This window comes from Notolepis coatsorum, assembly GCF_963971535.1.
Source record: "Notolepis coatsorum genome assembly, chromosome: 2".
Classification (NCBI taxonomy): domain Eukaryota; kingdom Metazoa; phylum Chordata; class Actinopteri; order Aulopiformes; family Paralepididae; genus Notolepis; species Notolepis coatsorum.
The window spans coordinates 130,988,737-131,012,725 of record NC_140166.1 but is presented as its reverse complement, the minus strand read 5'-3'; positions in this window follow the sequence as shown (position 1 = coordinate 131,012,725).

Genomic DNA, 23,989 nt, shown 5'->3' with positions numbered 1-23,989 from the left:
ATGTGTGTATGTGTAGCTAGGAGTGATATGATAACTGTGTGTATGTGTAGCTAGGAGTGATATGATAACTGTGTGTATGTGTAGCTAGGAGGGATATGAGGACTGTGTGTATGTGTAGCTAGGAGGGATATGAGGTATGTGTGTATGTGTAGCTAGGAGTGATATGATAACTGTGTGTATGTGTAGCTAGGAGTGATATGATAACTGTGTGTATGTGTAGCTAGGAGGGATATGAGGACTGTGTGTATGTGTAGCAAGGAGGGATATGAGGTCTGTGTGTATGTGTAGCTAGGAGTGATATGATAACTGTGTGTGTGTGTAGCTAGGAGTGATATGATAACTGTGTGTATGTGTAGCTAGGAGGGATATGCGGACTGTGTGTATGTGTAGCTAGGAGTGATATGATAACTGTGTGTACGTGTAGCTAGGAGGGATATGAGGACTGTGTGTATGTGTAGCTAGGAGTGATATGATAACTGTGTGTATGTGTAGCTAGGAGGGATATGAGGTCTGTGTGTATGTGTAGCTAGGAGTGATATGATAACTGTGTGTATGTGTAGCTAGGAGTGATATGATAACTGTGTGTATGTGTAGCTAGGAGGGATATGAGGACTGTGTGTATGTGTAGCTAGGAGGGATATGAGGTATGTGTGTATGTGTAGCTAGGAGTGATATGAGGTCTGTGTGTATGTGTAGCTAGAAGTGATATGATAACTGTGTGTGTGTGTAGCTAGGAGTGATATGATAACTGTGTGTATGTGTAGCTAGGAGGGATATGAGGACTGTGTGTATGTGTAGCTAGGAGTGATATGATAACTGTGTGTATGTGTAGCTAGGAGGGATATGAGGACTGTGTGTATGTGTAGCTAGGAGGGATATGAGGTATGTGTGTATGTGTAGCTAGGAGTGATATGATAACTGTGTGTATGTGTAGCTAGGAGTGATATGATAACTGTGTGTATGTGTAGCTAGGAGGGATATGAGGACTGTGTGTATGTGTAGCTAGGAGGGATATGAGGTATGTGTGTATGTGTAGCTAGGAGTGATATGATAACTGTGTGTATGTGTAGCTAGGAGTGATATGATAACTGTGTGTATGTGTAGCTAGGAGGGATATGAGGACTGTGTGTATGTGTAGCTAGGAGGAATATGAGGTCTGTGTGTATGTGTAGCTAGGAGTGATATGATAACTGTGTGTATGTGTAGCTAGGAGTGATATGATAACTGTGTGTATGTGTAGCTAGGAGGGATATGAGGACTGTGTGTATGTGTAGCTAGGAGTGATATGATAACTGTGTGTACGTGTAGCTAGGAGGGATATGAGGACTGTGTGTATGTGTAGCTAGGAGTGATATGATAACTGTGTGTATGTGTAGCTAGGAGGGATATGAGGTCTGTGTGTATGTGTAGCTAGGAGTGATATGATAACTGTTGTGAAGGATCAGAAAGACATTCGAAAAGAAAGACATTCGTTCTAAGGAAGATATCTACGCTATAGCCCTCCTCGAGCACGGGACAAAGAGAGTCAACGTCAACGGAGTGATGAGATACGCAACTCCACTCCTGAGGCGAGAGGGAATGCCCACCTTTCGCGCTACAAAAGAGGCGACGGAGCGGTATCTATTGAACACAGAGCGGCGCCTAGCCAAAGACCCCGCTCAAGAAGCTGTGTACCGCGCTGAGATTACCAAATTAATCACAGCAGGACACATAAAGAAAATTGACATTAAAGAGGCCGATCAGACGACCGAATCATGGTACGTGCCGCACCACAAGGTCCACCACAACGGCAAGGATCGCATTGTGTTTAACTGCAGCTACCAGATCGGATCACAAAATCTGAATAAAGAACTCTTGGCCGGCCCAACACTCGGCCCCTCCCTACTAGGCGTGCTACTACGCTTCCGCAAGGACAAGGTGGCTATCAGCGGCGACATCAAAGGGATGTTCCTGCAGGTGAGACTAGTGGAGGAGGACAAGCCCCTGCTGCGGTTCCTATGGAGAGAGAGGATCGGAGATGAGCACCCAGCCATCTATCAGTGGGAAGTCCTCCCTTTCGGAACCACATGCAGCCCATGCTGTGCTACGTTTGCACTGCAAAAGCACGTCGCAGAGGACCCAGCAGCAGATGAAGAGGTCCAACAAAGTGTGACAAATAGTTTCTACGTGGACAACTGTTTACAAAGCGTCTCGACGCCAGAAGAAGCCGAGGCTCTCCTACTCAAGCTCCGCGCCTCCCAGATCAAAGGCGGCTTTGATCTCAGGCAGTGGGCCAGCAGCAAGTACTGCGCCGCCTCTCCCCCGAGGACAAGGCCGCGAGCAGCGACACCTGGATGGCGACCATCCCAGGAGAAGCCCAAGAAATGACACTGGGACTAGTCTGGCGCTTCAAAACAGACTCGCTCCATTATAGACACAAACCCCTGATCAAGGAGCAGGGAAGGTCGACGGCAATACCGACCACCAGACGGAGTGTATACAGAACACTCGCCAGACAATATGACCCGTTGGTATGTATTCTACCTTACACCACCAGGGCAAAGATGATTGTAAGAGCGCTATGGGACAAAGACCAGGGCTGGGACGATCCCATACCCGAACACCTTGCATCCACATGGAGAGAGTGGGAGACGGAACTCCGCTCACTCCCAGGTGTTAATATATGCCGCAGCTACTTCCCACCCACAGTGAGGCCAGAGACATGCAAGATCGACCTGCACGTATTCAGCGACGCCTCCGAAGTAGCCTACGGTTCGGTGGCTTACTTGCGTGCCCGAGAGGAGGGAGGAGAAATACATACTGCTTTCATCCTGGCTCGCTCAAGAATAGCCCCACGCAAGCAACAATCTATCCCGCGCCTAGAGCTCTGCGCAGCCCTAGCAGGAGCGCAGCTCGCCACGTTAATCCAACGTGAACTCACCATCCCGGTGCAAAGAACAATCTTGTGGTCAGACTCCACGACCGTACTCACATGGATCCGGTCTGATTCGTGCAGATACAAGGTCTTCGTGGGAGTCAGAGTCACCGAGATTCAAGAGTTAACAGAAGTAACCAGCTGGCGGTATGTGGACACCAAACACAACCCAGCTGACGTCATCACCCGGGGAATGTCCCTGGATGACCTCACCCGTCACAACCTCTACAGTGACGGGCCAGAGTTCCTCAAGCTCCCCGAAGAAGAGTGGCCTACACCCACCCCACGGGAGGCGAGTAAAGAGGAGGCAGAGGACAAGAAACCTATGTTCTGTGGGTTGACACACACACTCGTCCCCACAGACCCGGTTCTAGACGATTGCCTCACCCTAGAGAGTGCGCAGCTAAAGACATTTCTGTGGCACCACCCAGAGGTTCAGCCCACAACTGACATTTCAGCAGCTGACTACGAAGAAGCAGAACTCCTTCTACTACAACGAGCCCAGAGAGACTCGTTCCCCGATGAGCTAGCCTGTCTACAGGGAGCAAAGCCCGTCCCATCAGACAGTAGACTGCTCCACCTAGCCCCGGAGAGCGACGCCCATAATCTCATCAGAGTGGGTGGTCGTCTGCGGAGAGCCCCAGACCTACCGGATGACGTTAAGTACCCGATAGTCTTGAACAGCCGACACAAGGTCACAGAGCTGATCATAAAGAAATACGACGAGGATGTGCACCACGCAGGGGCAGAGAGAGTCTTCGCGGAGATCAGACGCCGTTATTGGATACTGCAAGGGAGAGAAGCAGTGCGGCGCTTCCAGCGAACCTGTCTAGACTGCCGTAAGTGGCGCGCGCAGCCCAGTATACCCCGGATGGCTGACCTACCTCCCTGTCGCCTCCGACTCGGCGACAAGCCCTTTCACTCCACCGGTATGGACTGTTTTGGCCCGCTGTATATAAAGAGAGGAAGAGGAACCGAGAAGCGGTGGGGTATTGTATTCAAATGCATGACCACCAGAGCGATACATATCGAACTCCTTCCAACCATGAGCACAGACTCATTCCTTATGGCCTTCCGAAGATTCACATCACGGAAAGGAAAACCGTCTACGTTGTTGTCTGATCACGGGACAAACTTCAAAGGCGGAGAAAGAGAGCTGAGAGAGAGCTTCCAAGCTATGGGCCCAGAACTTAAGACCCACCTCGCTCCATCCCAGATTGACTTCCAGTTAAATCCCCCGAACGCACCTCACTTCGGTGGAACCTGGGACCGAGAAGTACGTTCCATAAAGACAGCCCTGTACGCCGTGCTTGGGGCCCAGACTGTGGCGGAAGAAGTCCTAATGACAGTCCTCACGGAGATCGAGGGAGTATTGAACTCAAAGCCCCTCGGTTACGTCTCAAGTGATGTAGCAGATGTCGACCCAGTCACCCCCAACACACTCTTGATGGTGCGGCTGGACCCCGCGCTACCCCAGACAATGTACAGGCCTGAAGAAGCGAACGGCCGAAGAATGTGGAGGTACAGTCAAGTACTGGCTGACAAGTTTTGGAACAGCTTCCTACTCCACTACCTACCGTCTCTACAGACCCGCCAGAAGTGGGTAAAAGAGAGAGACAAGTTGACAGAAGGAACAGTCGTCATGATCATCGACCAGTCACTACCCAGAGCTATGTGGCCGGCTGGCCGCGTAAGCAAAGTGATCACCGGTGCCGATGGAAAGGTCCGAGCAGCTGAAGTGCTCGTCCAAGGGCGAACCTACACCCGACCCGTGGCGAGGCTAATAGAACTGCCAAGGCTCCCTGATACTATTGATGACGACCATGACCCTATGACTTTGTGAGTTGACTGACCCTTACAGCGGACATTGAGTAGTGGACAGTGCGGTTAATCTGTCTCTGCTTAGCTAATTAGGTGGGACTAATTAGGGGGCGGCTGTTGTGAAGGATCAGATTAAACCGAATATATATATTTATTTATGGATATATATTTAATAGTATTTGTATATCGTTTGATATCCCTTGTATATTCCTTGTACATATACATGGAATATCCCTTTATTCTACTACAGCCCATAATAGTTCATTCTCTTATTGGACAAAAGGACCAGGCGCCAGGGACCGGCCCCTGGCGTTCAAGTTCAAAGGTACCGACGAGACATGCCCTTACTAGCCTCAGCTCCGCGCAGGAATACGGCTACCGAAAGCAGAGCGGCACTACTTGTCCACCGTGCATATAAATATGGCGCAAGAAATGTAGAATTCCTCTTAGTCCTTTACCCTTCTACCCAACTAAGTAACAAGACGTGAAGCCTCACCCCACGATACCGCGTGCGGTGTAGTACGGCCTGTTTGGCCTTAGAATAGCAGTGAGACCTCGTGCGAATTAATAGCTGAATTGCCAGAGTTTGGCACCGTATTTCTATTAAGTAATAATAGTCTATTATGTATGGTGCATCGTGCGGTTAGAGTTCTAAAGTGAGCAGCACCCCCATCGCTTCCTCGCGTTATCTAGAGTCTTAACCAGGTTGGGCAGACCACACGTGGTGCTTTCATCCGAGGAGTTCTAGGCGAGGACGAGTGGACCTGCACATTGGATTACCTACCCCGACGACTGCTGAGCCCTATACGGCATGGAATATCTATTTGCTTTGGTGCTTTGATTTGTGGAGCGGATAATCGCCAACACCGGTGAGTGTTGGATTTACCCCGAGAGGAGCCAAGGTGAGACGGCGCTCAGACCAGACTGAGGTCGCCTCGCTTCTTCTCCGTTGTGGACCTACAGCTACAGCTACAGCTATCGTCTACAAGAGAGCCCAAGTGTATTCATCTGTGGATCAAGGTTCTACGGGCACTGTGTTCTGTACCTGAACTCTCCCTAGAAATCGTTGACCAGACGGGATACAGCCGACGGCTCTCCTACCCCCCCTACTGGCTTACAACCGGCAGGACCCTTTACAGTATATCCTGCTATAATCATTAAGTGCCATCGTTATAATTCCCTAAGAGCCAGGTTGTATACTTGCTTCCTGTGTAACCAGAGATTGGACATTCAGTGTTGATTTGCATACGAGTACTCATTTGCCTTACAAGAGCATTCAATTCAAATCATAAATGTAATAAGTAACTATTATATGTACCTTTTGCTATATATTAAATATTTGACTATTACCTTTGTGTGGACCTGATTTCATATGTGGGAAAGTGTTCATCATACTTAGATATCGTGTACTGTATGGCCAGTAATTAAAGTACATAAAGCGGTAGTGGTTTAATGATACCATACTTATCAATACAGTCAGGGAATTGTACCCCTCAGTTACAATAACTGTGTGTATGTGTAGCTAGGAGTGATATGATAACTGTGTGTATGTGTAGCTAGGTGGGATATGAGGTATGTGTGTATGTGTAGCTAGGAGTGATATGATAACTGTGTGTATGTGTAGCTAGGAGTGATATGATAACTGTGTGTATGTGTAGCTAGGAGGAATATGAGGAATGTGTGTACGTGTAGCTAGGAGGGATATGAGGTATGTGTGTATGTGTAGCTAGGAGTGATATGATAACTGTGTGTATGTGTAGCTAGGAGTGATATCATAACTGTGTGTATGTGAAGCTAGGAGGGATATGAGGACTGTGTGTATGTGTAGCTAGGAGGGATATGAGGTATGTGTGTATGTGTAGCTAGGAGTGATATGATAACTGTGTGTATGTGTAGCTAGGAGGGATATGATAACTGTGTGTATGTGTAGCTAGGAGTGATATGATAACTGTGTGTATGTGTAGCTAGGAGGGATATGAGGACTGTGTGTATGTGTAGCTAGGAGGGATATGATAACTGTGTGTATGTGTAGCTAGGAGTGATATGATAACTGTGTGTATGTGTAGCTAGGAGGGATATGAGGACTGTGTGTATGTGTAGCTAGGAGGGATATGATAACTGTGTGTATGTGTAGCTAGGAGTGATATGATAACTGTGTGTATGTGTAGCTAGGAGGGATATGAGGACTGTGTGTATGTGTAGCTAGGAGGGATATGAGGTATGTGTGTATGTGTAGCTAGGAGTGATATGATAACTGTGTGTATGTGTAGCTAGGAGTGATATGAGGTCTGTGTGTATGTGTAGCTAGGAGTGATATGATAACTGTGTGTGTGTGTAGCTAGGAGTGATATGATAACTGTGTGTATGTGTAGCTAGGAGGGATATGAGGACTGTGTGTATGTGTAGCTAGGAGTGATATGATAACTGTGTGTATGTGTAGCTAGGAGGGATATGAGGACTGTAACTGAGGGGTACAATTCCCTGACTGTATTGATAAGTATGGTATCATTAAACCACTACCGCTTTATGTACTTTAATTACTGGCCATACAGTACACGATATATGAATATGATGAACACTTCCCACAATGAAATCGGTTCCACACAAAGGTATAATCAAGTATTTAATGGAGCAAAAGGTACATAATATACTTTACATTATTCTTTGAATGCACTTGTAAGGCAAAGGAATGTGCGTAGGCAAATCAACAATGAATGTCCATTCTCTGGTTACGCAGGAGGTAATTATACAACCTGAATCTTAGGGAATTATATCTATGGTACACTAGTAATATAGCGGGAGATACTGGAAGGGTCCCCCTGGTTGTAAGCCAGCAGGGGTAGAAGATCTGTCGGTAGTAGAGAGTCTGGTCAACGATGACTAAGGAGACTCCAGGTACAGGAGCCGGTGCAATAGCCTCTTGATCCACAGACGAATACAGCTGTTCTCCGTAGACTGTAGCTCCACAGTGAAGAAAGCTAGTCGGCCTCAGGCTCTCTGAGGCGGCGACTCGACTTGACTCCTCGCGGGGTAAATCCAACACGTGCAGGCGTCGGCGATTATCCGCTCCATAAATCACAGGACCAAAGCAAATATATTCCAGCCGCAAAGGGCTATGTAGTCGTCGGGTAGATTAATCCAGTGTACATGTCCATACGGTTCTCGTCTAGGTCTCCTCGGGTGAAAGCGCCATGTGGTCAGCCCAGCCTGGATAAGAACTCTAGCTAATACGAGGAAGCGTTGGAGATGCTGGTCACTGTAGAACTTTAGCCGCACGATACACTATACACAAATAGACTATTATTGACTTAATAGAAATATGTCGCACTCGACGGTATAGCGCCAAACTCTGACAATTCAGTTATTAATTCGCACGCGGTCTCAATGCTCTATTCTGGGGCCAAACAGGCCATACTTCACCGCACGTTGTATCGTGGGTGAGGCTTCAACTTATTGGTAACTCTACTTCTGTATTCACCTGCGCCGTATTTATATGCACGGTGAACAAACTAGTGCCAATCTCATTTCTGTCGCGTATCCCTGGGCAAGGCCGGGCATGTCCAGACATGTCTTGACGGTGACTTTGAACCTGACTCCGGAGGCCGGTCCCTGGCGCCGGTGGACCGCTGTCCAATAGGAGAATGAAATATTATGGTCTGTAGTAGGCTAAAGGGATATTCCGTGTATATGTACAAGGAATATACAAGGGATATCAAACGATATACAAATACTATGCAATATATATCAATAAATAAATATATATATTCGGTTTAATCTGATCCTTTGTAACAAGGACTGTGTGTATGTGTAGCTAGGAGGGATATGAGGTATGTGTGTATGTGTAGCTAGGAGTGATATGATAACTGTGTGTATGTGTAGCTAGGAGTGATATGATAACTGTGTGTATGTGTAGCTAGGAGGGATATGAGGACTGTGTGTATGTGTAGCTAGGAGGGATATGAGGTATGTGTGTATGTGTAGCTAGGAGTGATATGATAACTGTGTGTATGTGTAGCTAGGAGTGATATGATAACTGTGTGTATGTGTAGCTAGGAGGGATATGAGGACTGTGTGTATGTGTAGCTAGGAGGGATATGAGGTCTGTGTGTATGTGTAGCTAGGAGTGATATGATAACTGTGTGTATGTGTAGCTAGGAGTGATATGATAACTGTGTGTATGTGTAGCTAGGAGGGATATGAGGACTGTGTGTATGTGTAGCTAGGAGTGATATGATAACTGTGTGTACGTGTAGCTAGGAGGGATATGAGGACTGTGTGTATGTGTAGCTAGGAGTGATATGATAACTGTGTATGTGTAGCTAGGAGGGATATGAGGTCTGTGTGTATGTGTAGCTAGGAGTGATATGATAACTGTGTGTATGTGTAGCTAGGAGTGATATGATAACTGTGTGTATGTGTAGCTAGGAGGGATATGAGGTATGTGTGTATGTGTAGCTAGGAGTGATATGATAACTGTGTGTATGTGTAGCTAGGAGTGATATGATAACTGTGTGTATGTGTAGCTAGGAGGGATATGAGGACTGTGTGTATGTGTAGCTAGGAGGGATATGAGGTATGTGTGTATGTGTAGCTAGGAGTGATATGATAACTGTGTGTATGTGTAGCTAGGAGTGATATGATAACTGTGTGTATGTGAAGCTAGGAGGGATATGAGGACTGTGTGTATGTGTAGCTAGGAGGGATATGAGGTATGTGTGTATGTGTAGCTAGGAGTGATATGATAACTGTGTGTATGTGTAGCTAGGAGGGATATGATAACTGTGTGTATGTGTAGCTAGGAGTGATATGATAACTGTGTGTATGTGTAGCTAGGAGGGATATGAGGACTGTGTGTATGTGTAGCTAGGAGTGATATGATAACTGTGTGTATGTGTAGCTAGGAGTGATATGATAACTGTGTGTATGTGTAGCTAGGAGGGATATGAGGACTGTGTGTATGTGTAGCTAGGAGGGATATGATAACTGTGTGTATGTGTAGCTAGGAGTGATATGATAACTGTGTGTATGTGTAGCTACACAGTAAAATTCGCAGTGTCAAATATGCAGTGTCAAAGTACATTGACTCTTTCAGAGTTATTACAACAACAGTTTGAGTAAAATGCAGACAGTGTTGGTGAAATATTTCGTAGTTAATTGGCTGGTGTCATCACTACTCTGGGAAGCTCCGCCCATCTCCTTCTCTTGAAGAACGTCCAAGACACGCCATTTTCTTCACGTCGCGGCAGAGGTAACTCGGCAGGTACGTTTCTCCTAATCACATATTAATTAATTAATTCGGTAGCTATTGGCTTCCAGCAACTTGCAAGAGGTAATGTTAATGTTGTTAAATACAATGTGGAGGGGTGATTGTGAATTGTATCGTTTGGAAAAAAAGATCGATAAAAACACATGGCGATACATTGGCTTATAGTAACAAACATTTGCACGCCATGTTCTGAGGTAAATGTGTGTACAGTATGAAATCAATTAACAGTTATTTGGCATTTGACCAACATTATTATTTTGTTAAGTCCACAGATTTCGGCGACAGCCAAGAAGAGTGCACGCACGTGCGCCATTTCACATTGAGTGAGGCCTTGAACGTGAGCCAGCCCTTAGTGAGTTTTTTCAAATGTGTCTTGCTAGCTAATGTTAATGCGGGGAAATACCCTTGAATGATATAAGTAATCTGTACTATGAAATGGTGTGTTATGAGAGTGAGTGCATTAGAATGCATACAATATGGTTGATTGAGTTTATTGGAAGAAACACAGGGCGATACATTGGCTTAACAAACATTTGCACGCCATGTTCTGAGGTAAATGTGTGTACAGTATGAAATCAATTAACAGTTATTTGGCATTTGACCAACATTATTATTTTGTTAAGTCCACAGATTTCGGCGACAGCCAAGAAGAGTGCACGCACGTGCGCCATTTCACATTGAGTGAGGCCTTGAACGTGAGCCAGCCCTTCGTGAGTTTTTTCAAATGTGTCTTGCTAGCTAATGTTAATGCGGGGAAATACCCTTGAATGATATAAGTAATCTGTACTATGAAATGGTGTGTTATGAGAGTGAGTGCATTAGAATGCATACAATATGGTTGATTGAGTTTATTGGAAGAAACACAGGGCGATACATTGGCTTAACAAACATTTGCACGCCATGTTCTGAGGTAAATGTGTGTACAGTATGAAATCAATTAACAGTTATTTGGCATTTGACCAACATTATTATTTTGTTAAGTCCACAGATTTCGGCGACAGCCAAGAAGAGTGCACGCACGTGCGCCATTTCACATTGAGTGAGGCCTTGAACGTGAGCCAGCCCTTCGTGAGTTTTTTCAAATGTGTCTTGCTAGCTAATGTTAATGCGGGGAAATACCCTTGAATGATATAAGTAATCTGTACTATGAAATGGTGTGTTATGAGAGTGAGTGCATTAGAATGCATACAATATGGTTGATTGAGTTTAATGGAAGAAACACAGGGAAAATGCAAGGAAGGCCCTGTTACCAAGCTGCTAACATTGGCTTAGTAACAAACATTTGCATGCCATGTTCTGAGGTAAATGTGTCCTACAGTATGAAATCAAGTAACAGTTATTTGGCATTTGACCAATGTTATTATTTTGTTAAGTCCACAGATTTCGGCGACAGCCAAGAAGACTGCACGTGCGCCATTTCACGTTGAGGGAGGCCTTGAACGTGAGCCAGCCTATACCCTTCGTGAGTTTTTTCAAATGTGTCTTGCTAATGTTAATGCGGGGAAATACCCTTGAATGATATAAGTAATCTGTACTGTGAAATGGTGTGTTATGAGAGTGAGTGCATTAGAATGCATACAATATGGTTGATTGAGTTTAATGGAAGAAACACAGGGAAAATGCAAGGAAAAAACCCTGGGTTATATAGCTCTCCTTTTTTTGTCTGTTTGCATCTGTGGGAAATTAGTGTCAGGCTTGAATATTCAGTGACTTTGTACTTATTATTTACCTTATTGGGGACATTGATCTAAGTAAAACATTTAATAATAACTTAACTTAGATCAATGTCCCCAATAAGGTAAATAATAAGTACAAAGTCACTGAATATTCCAGCCTGACACTAATTTCCCACACTTCCCTGTGTTCAAGTTGCCCACTCGTTGGTAACTCTCTTGCAGGCTTGCTGCAAGCATGCTGTTGAAAGTCCAACTGGGAGATGTCCAAAAGTTTGTTCGGATTACAGAAATAAATCTGATCGAGTTTCTGAGTGCAGGTAAGAAATTGGGATCATTGGGAAATTGTCCTCAATGTGATACTCAATGGTTATCCACTGGGTGGATCTGTGGCTTCATCTATTGTATTGCAGACAGCAATTATTCAAGATTAAGTGAATATTTAGTGAGTAGATTTAGAAATCACTGGATACATCCAATGACATTTCTGTTTATGCTTTTGTGCCCGTTTCTAGCATTTGCAAAGTTTGGTGTCCCAGCTGTAACGGAAGGTGTGAAAGTTTTTGACAGTTCGGGGACCGAATTGGATGACGATGTTTTTGAGGAGGTAGCAAGAGATGCATCCACTGGGGTGCTAATCATCAAATATGACACAGGTTTGATTACATTTGTAATATATATTTAATGAATAAGTTATTTGTCATGTGAAGCTTACATTCGATTAGATAAGGGACATCTTTATGAGGAAACTGTGTATAATCTTTTTATTTATTTATCCTGTCTCCACGCTAGCCTCATCTGAGCAGTCTGTCTCCACGCTAGCCTCATCTGAGTGGTCCCAACCATCATCCCTGGATTCGTCAGGGTCACAGCCATCATCCCTGGATTCGTCAGGATCACAGGATACTGTCATCATTTCAGAGGACCCTTCACGAAAACGCCATAGGCTGGATACAGAGGCCAAGCAAGTAAGAGTTGACACACATGTAATATGTATGCATCACCCTGTGATTCACAACTCAGAAATGCATGTTTTTTACTGTCAATGTTATGCCCCCATCTTTTCCATTGTACTGGTCGCGTGCCTGTAAGAATATTGTAGCTCACTTGAGATTGGATGGATCTCTCAAATTATCATCTCCACGAGTCAGAAGCATGCTAGACAGACCTCAGATAGGGTTAAAACTGATATTAAGGATACTTATCCTTTACCTTAACTTTGAATTGCAGTCTACAGTATATTCCTAACACTGAATTGTTTTTTGTGCATGTGCTTTTGTGCTTCAAGTTGGTGGAATCCATTCTTCGTGAGAAATCTGGTGGAGAACGCATAATAAATGAATACAATCGAACCAAGTCCTTGCACGATGACAACAGAAGGAAAATGGTGAACCTATTGGCAGCTGACTTGACAGAGAAGAATGGGTAATTAGCTCCTTGTTTTTAGTTTGTTCTCAATCTAGCTTTCCGATTAATTTGAAATCTAAATGAAATCCAGGGAATATGACTGAGAAATACATTCTTCTTTAATCTTAATCTTCCAGTACTTCACCACCCAGACATCTGAAGGAAAAGTATGCCAGAGGGATCGTGACCTTATTCCCCTACCTCAGTGACCCACACTCTAAGAATGGCTATGTGAGTTGCACACAGTAATGGTTGTGGCAATATTGATACATTTTTAATCCTACCAGAGCATACTGTTTTTCACTTTTAAATGTGAAGTGTCTGTTTTTATTCCACCCTCCAAGGAGCATTATTATGATGGCCAGAGTGGCAGTGGATACTTGGCCTGGAGGATTAAAACTATTCAGAGAACCGCTGCTAAAGACAAACGATCATCATTTGGAGGTAACACTAATAATGCATATCTTGAGTACAACGAGTTGATTAACAAAACAAGCAGCATTATTGATTACTGTATACAGGGCCGTAGCCAGGGTTTAGAAAGTAGGGAGGTAATTTTTTTTTTATACAAACTTTATTATCTAGAGATCAACTTAAGGTCAGTCACTCACAAAGTAATTTACAGGACGTGGGGGCACTTACAGGTGAGTGGCCTAAAGAGTGCACCAAAGCCCTGTGGTCTCTTATGCATTTATAATTTGGTGAATGGGCTAAATGCATACCAAAATGAGTTATACAACCCAACCTATTCATTCAAAATGCATTATCTATAATAAAGTCACCTGTTGTTGGTAAAAAAAATAATTTTACTGAAGTATTAATATATTTCTCCACTTCTTGGCTCACTGAAAGTACACAAAATAAGGACAGACAAAGACAGAGACACAAAAAGCTGTACAATTTAAACAATACCATACTGGTAATGAGCAAATATGCGCAATTAATGCATGGAGCTGTTCCATCTTATTTCATTTGATACTAACTACTCAGTTCATACAGATTTCAAGTATCCAAATATCCATGATGAATATTGCATAAGGTTTACACAGTAAATAGATCACCTGTTTTATATTCATGCTCAGAGAGGAGTAATAGTTAGATCTTTATGTGTGATTTATATGTCAATTAAATCAATGGTGTGCTTGTTTGGTTGGGGAGTTTGACCTCGGTGGCCTCATAGCTGGCTACGGCCATGACTGTGTACCTGCAGAACTCCATCAATCAGGCCTTTGGTAGATTCTTTTTTTTTGTGTTTTTCCCCATATTCTGTAGAATCCTGTGGAGAACCATCTTGTGGAGGAGGACCAACTGCCAGACGAGATTCCCATGTTGTTGCAGAGACTGCCCTGAGCGAAGAGGAGTGCAAGGAAGCGATCTCACTAATGAAACATTCAGCTGATGAGGACACAGTGAAGAACAAGATGAAACTGACATTTGACTATAGGCACAACAAGGTCCTCGACCCCCAGCAGTCAAGCAACATACTGTCTGACTTTCCACGTTTCCAAGACGTCAAGGGCTTGGTAATTATCTATAGTTAGTAGAAAAGACTCACGCACATCCCAAGTGTATAGTCACGGGTGCTAGACTCAAAATAGATCTGTAATGTTGTGGAAAAAAAGTCTGCACACCGTCTGTAGTGTTCCCAAGTTTTAATATACTTGAACACAACGTTTCGGCCTGTGGTAATTATCTGCCATTATTTTGACCATTTTGTGACACTTGAATGATAGACTGTAGATGTATTGTACCTCAACTAGCACCCACTAACTTTGGTTGGCTGTGAAATCCTGAAATTGTCCCCCAATCACCCCTCTACAGGTTGAACAGGATTTCGTTCTGATGTTTGGAGAAGGTGTATCGGGCAAGCTTCTGGAAAAGTGGCCGACCACATACAAGAAAAAGATCATCCAACAATGCAGACGGCTTCCATCCACCAGTGAGCTTCAAGAGCTCCTGCTGATAGCTGATCCTCCTGAGGATGACACTGAAGTGGATGCTGACGTTGGTAAGCTGCTTTTGAGCAAACCATTCTTGTTGTTTTTCACTGAACTTCTGTGAAAAATGTACGAGGCATTTTGTATTATCAACCAGTCAAAAGTGTCTTCCCATTCACTTGAATGAGTGCATCCAAGCTTTTTACTGGTACTGTATATTCATATTTTGAGTGGCAGAGCTTCTTGTGATGAACTGCTGTCTTTTATCTTATTTTGTAAAAATACTGCTAACATTGCAGATGGACTGAATTTTGTTTATGGTCTACATAATTCAAGTGTCTTAACATCCAACTTGTATCGTTACAGGTTGGGACAGTGACCTCTCATCGATTCTACTGCTGTTGCACTTGATCCCACCCTCTGCTCAGGGGCGGAAGAGACCAGGGAAGGTGTCGGCGTCCAACGCGGAGCAGCATCTTGTGATCTTCAAGAAGGTTGGTATTTTCTCCTAATGTACAAATTTATAATTATAATGCTACAATCATGTAATTATTATTATTATTATTTTTTATATTCCCCCCCTCCTTTTTCTCTGTTTTTCTCCCATTCCAATGTTAGTCGTTATGCCAATTCTTAGCCCCTTTCGTGACTGCTGCGCCACCCAGCCGCCACAATCATGTAATTCTAATTGTTTCTCCATGTGTGTTTGTCTTCTCAGACTGGAACAAGCATCCAAGAGCATCTTGATGCCATCACTACCAGCAATCAACCCTATCTCCTGGCTGTTGGAGTGAAGAAGAATGCGATCCACCGGTTCTACATCATTCTTGACAAGAAGGCCATACCTTGCAAGTCAATCTCTTCTCTTGGTGCTTTAGATGAACTCTTTAAGGCACATTATGTGTTTGGCACAGCATACAACACCATGCTGCGCAACATGTACACGTTCCTCCAGACCACTGTGTATAGTATTGATGTTGGGAAAGTCAAGGAGAGTCCTCGTGTTGCTGAAGTTAGGGCGAGGTTGCTTCATTAGTGCATGAGGCTTCTCCTCCGCCATGAAGTGTTTTGATTGTCGGAAGGAGTTAGGTTGTACAAATAGGCTTGTTAGGCATTTGCGAATAGTTCACGGTTACGTTCAAGGAAAAAAGCTTCGCCTTAAATGTGCTCAGACTGGATGTGGCTATAGGTTTGGTACGTTTTCAGGTTTTAGGAAACATTTAGACAACAAACACACTGAGTATATTGACCAAGAGGTTGACACTGATGTTAATGTAAACAGTGTAGGAGAGGCGGTGATCGCTAATGTAGATGAGACCGCCACAACATCTGATGTCGATGCGACGGCCACATGTGGACTGTTCAGAAACTCTAATAGGAGCACTCTCGATATGTGTGCAACTGCTGTTGCACAACTCAAGGCTGCTGGAACCAGTCAGTCTACTGTAAAAAGTTTTGTCTCAACCATGGAAGAAGTGATTTCTGAGATTCATAGTCACGCTAAAGATGCAGCTCTACAGTGCTTATCTCCACAGGACACAGAAAATAAGAACAGCTTAGAACAGTCATTCCAAAAGTTGGAAAACCCATTCACACACTTAAATTCTGAGGCAAAAATAAACAAACACTTCAAAGAGAAATGGGGAAAAGTTGAACCCGTTGAAAAGGTGCTTGGCACAAGATTTGACAGCAGAAGAAACAAAACTACTGGGACATATGACCAGGTCATTGTAACTGATAAGTTTGCATATGTTCCCATTTTGGAAACGCTGAAGAGCATTTTTAAAAACCCAGAACTTGCAGACATGTTAAAGCCCAGGCACATGACTAAGGAAGGTGTGTATGCAGACTTGAGAGATGCCACCTATTTGAAAGAAAGTCCCCTGTTTTCAGTAGAAAAAGATTCCTTTCAAATTCAACTTTTTTATGATGACTTTGAAACTGCAAATCCATTGGGCTCTAAAAAGGGTATACATAAATTAGGTGGTGTATACTTTACATTAAGAAATTTCCCCCCAATCTATAATTCCTCTTTGATTAATATTCATTTGTGTGCTCTTTTCCATGCACAGGACATTAAGCGTTATGATTTCAATTTGATACTTGAGCCACTTGTCAATGATCTGAAAGTACTGGAGACAGAGGGACTTAAAATTCCCATGTTTAGACACGTAATTCGTGGTACCATAGTTCAGGTCACTGGGGATAACCTTGGCTTGCATGGTCTGTTTGGGTTTGTGGAGTCATTTGGGGCTCGGTATTGCTGTCGTTTCTGTCTCCTTGAGAAAGCTCGTTTTCAGACTGTATTCTGTGAAGATGATCCGGCTGTTGTACTAAGAACTGTTGAGATGCACGCACAACACTGTCAAACTATACAGACAGATCCAACGCTACCTCATATATATGGCGTGAAACGCAGTTGTCTGTTGAATTCACTTGAGTATTTCAACACAGCCACAAACTTCTCTGTAGATATCATGCATGATATTTTAGAGGGGGTTGCTCAGTTTGAGGTGAAACTTATTCTCAAGTACATTCTTCAGGAGAAACTTCTAAATGCTGAACAACTGGCTGGCAGAATACATGCTTTTGACTATGGTTACAATCAGCAGCGAAACCGTCCGCCAAGAGTCAAGTTGTTGGATGAAAGTAAGGATTTGGGGTTGAATGCCACACAGTCTTGGTGCTTGTTGCGCAATATGCCTCTGATATTTGGTGATTTAATACAGACTGATGATAAGTACTGGCATCTTCTGCTTTTGCTTCTACAGATTGTTAACATTGTATTTTCACCAGTCCTGTCATATGGCATGACCATTTATCTCAAACATGTAATCACTGATCATCATCGGCTCTTCAAGCAGTTATTTCCTAGAAGCAACCTATTGCCAAAGCATCACTTCATGATACATTACCCTCGTAATATAAGGAACATTGGCCCAATTCTGCACATGTGGTGCATGCGTTATGAAGCTAAACATAACTTCTTTAAGAGACAATTAAAAAGCTTTAAAAACATTACAAAGACATTAGCCCAAAAGCACCAAAGTTGTATGGCAATGTATCGGGAGTCCTTTACCAAAGAAAGATTAACCATAGGTCCAGGAAAGATGGTGGCACTTGTTGAGCTCAAAGAAGGTCCAGAGATTGCTTCCTTATTTGGAGATGTAACCAGTGTTTTTTCTGCCAAGTGGATAAAACATCATGGTACAGAGTACCGCTGTGACTTGATTATCTGTACTGAGGTAGCATTTGAGATGCCTGTGTTTTGTAAGATCAAGACTATTGCTGTGAAAGATGACAGTGTATTGCTCTGTGGAAAACTGATGGAAACCATGTGTTTTGATGACCATTACCATGCCTTTAAGGTCAGACTGCATCCAGACGGAGTTGTAAAGGTCTTGGATATAAATCAGCTGTGTTACTTTAAACCATTTGATATTCAAATGAATTATCGAACGACAGATTGCTCAAAGTATATTGTTCCATATTGCCACTTTATGCAGACCTGCTAATGTGATTGTTTTATTACTGCATCCAGACGGAGTTGTAAATAGGGTTGGGTACCGAAAACCGGTTCTAATAGCAACCGGTTCCTAACATCCGGTTCTGGAACCGGAAGTAACATATTTGCATTTCGATTCTTAATTTTTTATTTTTTTTTACTTTGTTAATTAATACCATAGTTGCAGTACAGCAACCAAATTAAACTGTATCAAGTCAACTGAAAATGTGAATAGTATGAAAAAATGTACACATTTTCAAAAAAAATCTGAACCGGAATCGTTCAAATCCAAACGATGCCCAACCCTATATAGTTGTAAAGGTGTTGTATAAATCAGCTGTGAAGTATATTGTTCCATATTGCACTTTATGCAGACCTGCTGAGGTCAATGTATATTTATGTTTTATTTTTTTATAAGCCTGCCTGACCCTGCCTGACCTGACCAACAATAAAATTGTTGAAATCATTTTGTGGTAACTTGTGATTTTTTAATGTATATTGTATGTAAATGCAATTTCACAAGAGTAAATTAAGTGTAAAATTAACACCAGTGAGGTTTATTTTCACCAATATAGTGTCCGGTTTCATTGACACTGTGCAGTGTTAATGGGTGTTATTTGCAGAGCTGTTTTTTCACTACTAGTGAGTAAATTATCAACACAGTACTGTGTAATGGCAACACTTCAGCAGAGTTATTTGACCTCAGTGTTAACTTTTAATAACTCAATGCAGTGTTAATGAGCATTGGAATTCAACTCAATCAGAGTTAATTTGTTATCACATAAGAGTAAATTATCAACACTTCTGAGAATAATAATTACACTCTCAAGTGTTATTAAACCTATAGTGTTAAGTTTAAATAACACCATACAGTGTAAGCGAGTGTTAAATTTGTACTCTATTAGAGTTAATTTAACTCAAAAAATTTAACACGGGAGCAAGAGTCGATTTAAATAACACCATACAGTGTAAGCGAGTGTTAAATTTGTACTCTATTTAGAGTTAATTTAACTCAAAAAATGTAACACAGGAGCAAGAGTCGATTTAACACTATTCGTAGTTGGAGTCATATACACTCTGGAATAGTGTTAAATTCGACTCTTTAAGTGTTAATTTGACACTGCGAATTTTACTGTGTAGGAGGGATATGAGGACTGTGTATGTGTAGCTAGGAGGGATATGATAACTGTGTGTATGTGTAGCTAGGAGTGATATGATAACTGTGTGTATGTGTAGCTAGGAGGGATATGAGGACTGTGTGTATGTGTAGCTAGGAGGGATATGAGGTATGTGTGTATGTGTAGCTAGGAGTGATATGATAACTGTGTGTATGTGTAGCTAGGAGGGATATGATAACTGTGTGTATGTGTAGCTAGGAGTGATATGATAACTGTGTGTGTGTAACTAGGAGGGATATGAGGACTGTGTGTATGTGTAACTGTGACACTGACATCCATCACTTCAATCATACATTATTTTATTATTTATGCATCAGAGAATGGCCCATGCCACTGAGTGAGGACTTTGTTGCTTTTTCTCGTTGTGACATAGATTTAACAATAATTCTGCTTGCAGCTTGATGTGTGTATGTGTAACTACCCCCCACCCCACCTCATACAATGTACAGTTTCTTCATCAAATACTCTCTTCTTCTTTTTTTAACTCTTAGCATATCAGGTAACTGTGTGTGTAAGCAGCTTGCAGAGCTACATAACATTAGGCCCATGCCACTGAGTGAGGACTTTGTTGCTTTTTCTCGTTGTGACATAGATTTAACAATAATTCTGGTGTCAAAGCAGCATGGGGGGGGGGGTACATAGCTTCACAGTCCTATACAGTACAGATAGGGGGTCCTGGAGAGACAGGGGTCCTGAGGAGAGAGAACTCTGATTCAGCAGCACTTAATTATGTTAATGTTATTCACGTGAGGGGCGTTGCTGGAGGGGGGTTTGTTGACGCCCAGTTGAAACTGTCTGAAGTGTGAAAAGTTGCCTTCCTTTGAGACACCTTTTCACCTCTTAGGTAATCTAGAACACAGCCAGTTTTAGAAGTTATAATTGAGCACATCGTGTTCAAAACATTCTCAGATTTCAACATATGACACATCATTTGAAAGCTTAGATTCTGTACTTTAGCAATCTGGAATAATCTGAAAAATGAAAATGTAGAGATCTGGCATAAAGCGCTGTGAGGTGACATTCTGTTCTTTCATCAGGATAGTCAGTGAGTTGAAGTCGGGTGGTGTAATTGCACTGCTTGTGTCAGTTGATGATATGGGTGCAGTGAGGGATCCGATGGATTTGTTTGCTATTATCTTCTCAAAATCACCTGCTTTATCTCTCACGGTACTTTTTCCTGTCGTTCCTGTTATGTTGTCATCTATTGTCTCCCTCTCGGGGACAATAGTCGTTGGTCCCGGTGTATTCTCCTCTATATTCCCCTCATCGGGGCTTGTCACCGACGGATCTGCCGCAGCGTCTGTGACTGTTATTTTTCTTGAACGTGTTTCAATCTGCGCCGTTGGAATTGCTGTTTCTTGTTTCTTTCCAATCTTTTTCTTATCCTTATCCATGTTGTCTTTTGATATAGTCAGTAGAAGGTCTTATCAATACATACGATGTGGTTTAATCTCTTTTGGTATTGTCCAAATAAGGTTTTTAAACGAAATTAACGTTAACCAGAGCGGAGCTATCACCAAATGCGTGCGCTACATTTTGCAGCTATAACGGAAGTCCGGTATAAAGTCGGATAAAGGTGTCTTTCAAGGATAAGTGAGCCCCTGCACTGATTATTATAGTTCAATATTCAATATTTGATCACCAAAACCCCCCAAAAAGCATAAAGGGGGCCCCCCCCCCGCCTGAAAAGGGCCCTTAAAATGATGTGATGGAGATTAGTCAGAAGGATTACGACAAACATCTGTATCTCCAGTATGCACCCTCCCAAGTGATGATGTTTGGAGGGCGTGGAGGAGATGTATTATAGGACACGAGTGTCAGCTTCCTCATGGTTGCATTGATCCATTGGTGGACTGTTTCCAACATGGTGGACTTGATCACCTGCAGTGATGTAGACATCATTGTCATCTGGGAACTGTCCATCTGTTAACAACTTATTTGACAGGAATGAGAAAATGTCTTGTTACACCTGGCGCAACTAACTGCTCGTTAACAGAAATATCTCTACTTGACGTGTATTGTGTCTAGCACAATAAAAGCTTTCCCATAGAGCTCTGCATAGAGCTCTGCATTTCGCTTGATCGGTGCTGTCAGAAGTCTGTCATTTGATTCAAGCACTCTTCCTGAAATTGTTGTACTGCTCTTGTCCCGTAGACTCGAGTTGATGGACAGATACGGCAGCAGCCGCAGACTCACACACCTTATTGTCTAATGTAACCAGGTCTTTACTGCCCTCCTCAAAGGGATTCCCATTGCTCAGCAACACCTCCATCAGGTCTTTGGCATGGCGGACATTGGTGCCGAGAAGCAGATCCTTTCTTGTGATGAGGACGTTCTTCACAATCATCGTTTGTTCTTCACAATCAACTGTTGTTTACAGTTCTCATATCTAACTCTAGTTCTCCACATATTTATTGTCTCGTGAAATATCATATAAGATATGCTCCAATCATGTTTATTTTATTTTTATTCAATTACTCATTCATGAAAACCTAGGTACAGGCACCAACATAACCATTCTAGGTTCAATAGAATAAAAGGTATGAAGCATAAATACAGAAATTGCAGCCATCTTTGATTTTTGCCATACCAGAATATTCAAAACATCAATATTTGAACTCCAGTTGATTCCTCACACAGTATTAACTTAAAATAGCAATACAAAATTATATTACACAGCAATTGTGTGAACATTAAGACGTTTTTAAAGAATTCATCATTTCGATTGTGGCCATTTTGGATACATTTTTATTAAATTCAACTGGTTCCTTGACACTCAAGCCAAAATTGTTCTATAGATCCTTATCTTCAAATTAGAAGTGAAAACGAAACTTTCGCATATACATTTTAAATGACTGAGTGTCCAGGCACCCCACTATCAGAAAAGTGTGTGGTTTTCTGGTCAGCAGAAGATGTGCATCTCTGGCAGCTTATGGTCAGTGGCAATGTTCGTCAAATAGAGTTGAACTTGAGTGTTACACCCTGAGTGCATAGTATAATAGACATATTAGCATGGTAGGTAGTATACGGATAGTAACATAGTACATAGTAGTAAGGTACTAGTAAAAGACAGTTATTTATATATATTATATTGTAGAAATCATCGGAATAGAGAAACGCACAATTTCCATCAGTTGACAACACAAAGCCGTGTGTCATTTATTTCGCAGTAGCACAAGTGACAGCTGTAAGAACTATGCCGGGCTAGCATATGGATGAAAGTTCCCATATTATGTGCATTACACAAACTAAAAACAGATATTACACTACATTACACAAACTAAAAACAGATATTACATTACATTACACAAACTAAAAACAGATATTACATTACATTACATTACACAAACTAAAAACAGACATTACATTACATTACATTACACAAACTAAAAACCGATATTGTCTGAATTACTAGAAGAAAGAAATGCACCACCTTTGGCTGATAGTAATTTATTAATTTCCTAGGATTTCTTTTGGTCTAATAAATGTTTAAGGTTCTTAGATGGATCCCCGGCTGCCTCCTCCTCCTCTTCCTCCTCCTCCTCCTAATCCTCCTCCTCCTCCTACTCTTCCTCATCTTCCTCCTCTTCCTCCTCTCCTCCTCCTCCTCCTCCACGGGGAGCGGCGTACTGGCTCATGTAAAATGGCAGGCCATGCATTATGCAGCAGCTTAGGCCACAGCGCCTGGTCGTCATGTCCTCGGCTACAGTCCACTTGTCGCTTCTCTGGTCGTATCGCTCCACCTTGGAGATGGAGGTGAAGCCATCAGTTTCGCCTCCGACCACGAAGAGCAGGTCGTCCAGCACCGCAATGCCAAAGTGGCTGCGGGGGGTGAGCATGGCAGGCAGGGCGCCCCAGGTGTCAGTCAAGGGGCTGTAGGCCTCCGCGCTATGCAGGACGTTTCCATGGTCCCACCCTCCCACCTGAGGACAGGACACATGAGAGGAATGTTTTAGTGTGTGGTTAAGGCAGGCAGACACGTTATTAATCCATTTAGGGAAATTAGGGCATCACAGAGGCATTGAAAGTCAAATGATACATATCTACAAATATCTAGTATAAAGCGTTTGTCTCCGTGTGCACCTACCGCATAGACTCTTCCTCCGTACGCAGCGACTCCCACTCCACAACGCCTGCTGCTCATGGGGGCGATCAGAGTCCACTGGTCGGTGTCTGGGCTGTAGCACTCAGCTGTGAGCAGAACCGCCTCTGACCTGTTGCTGCCACCACAGATATAAACCTGTAATAAGAAAGAATATTCTAATTTAGTTTATATATTCCATTTGAT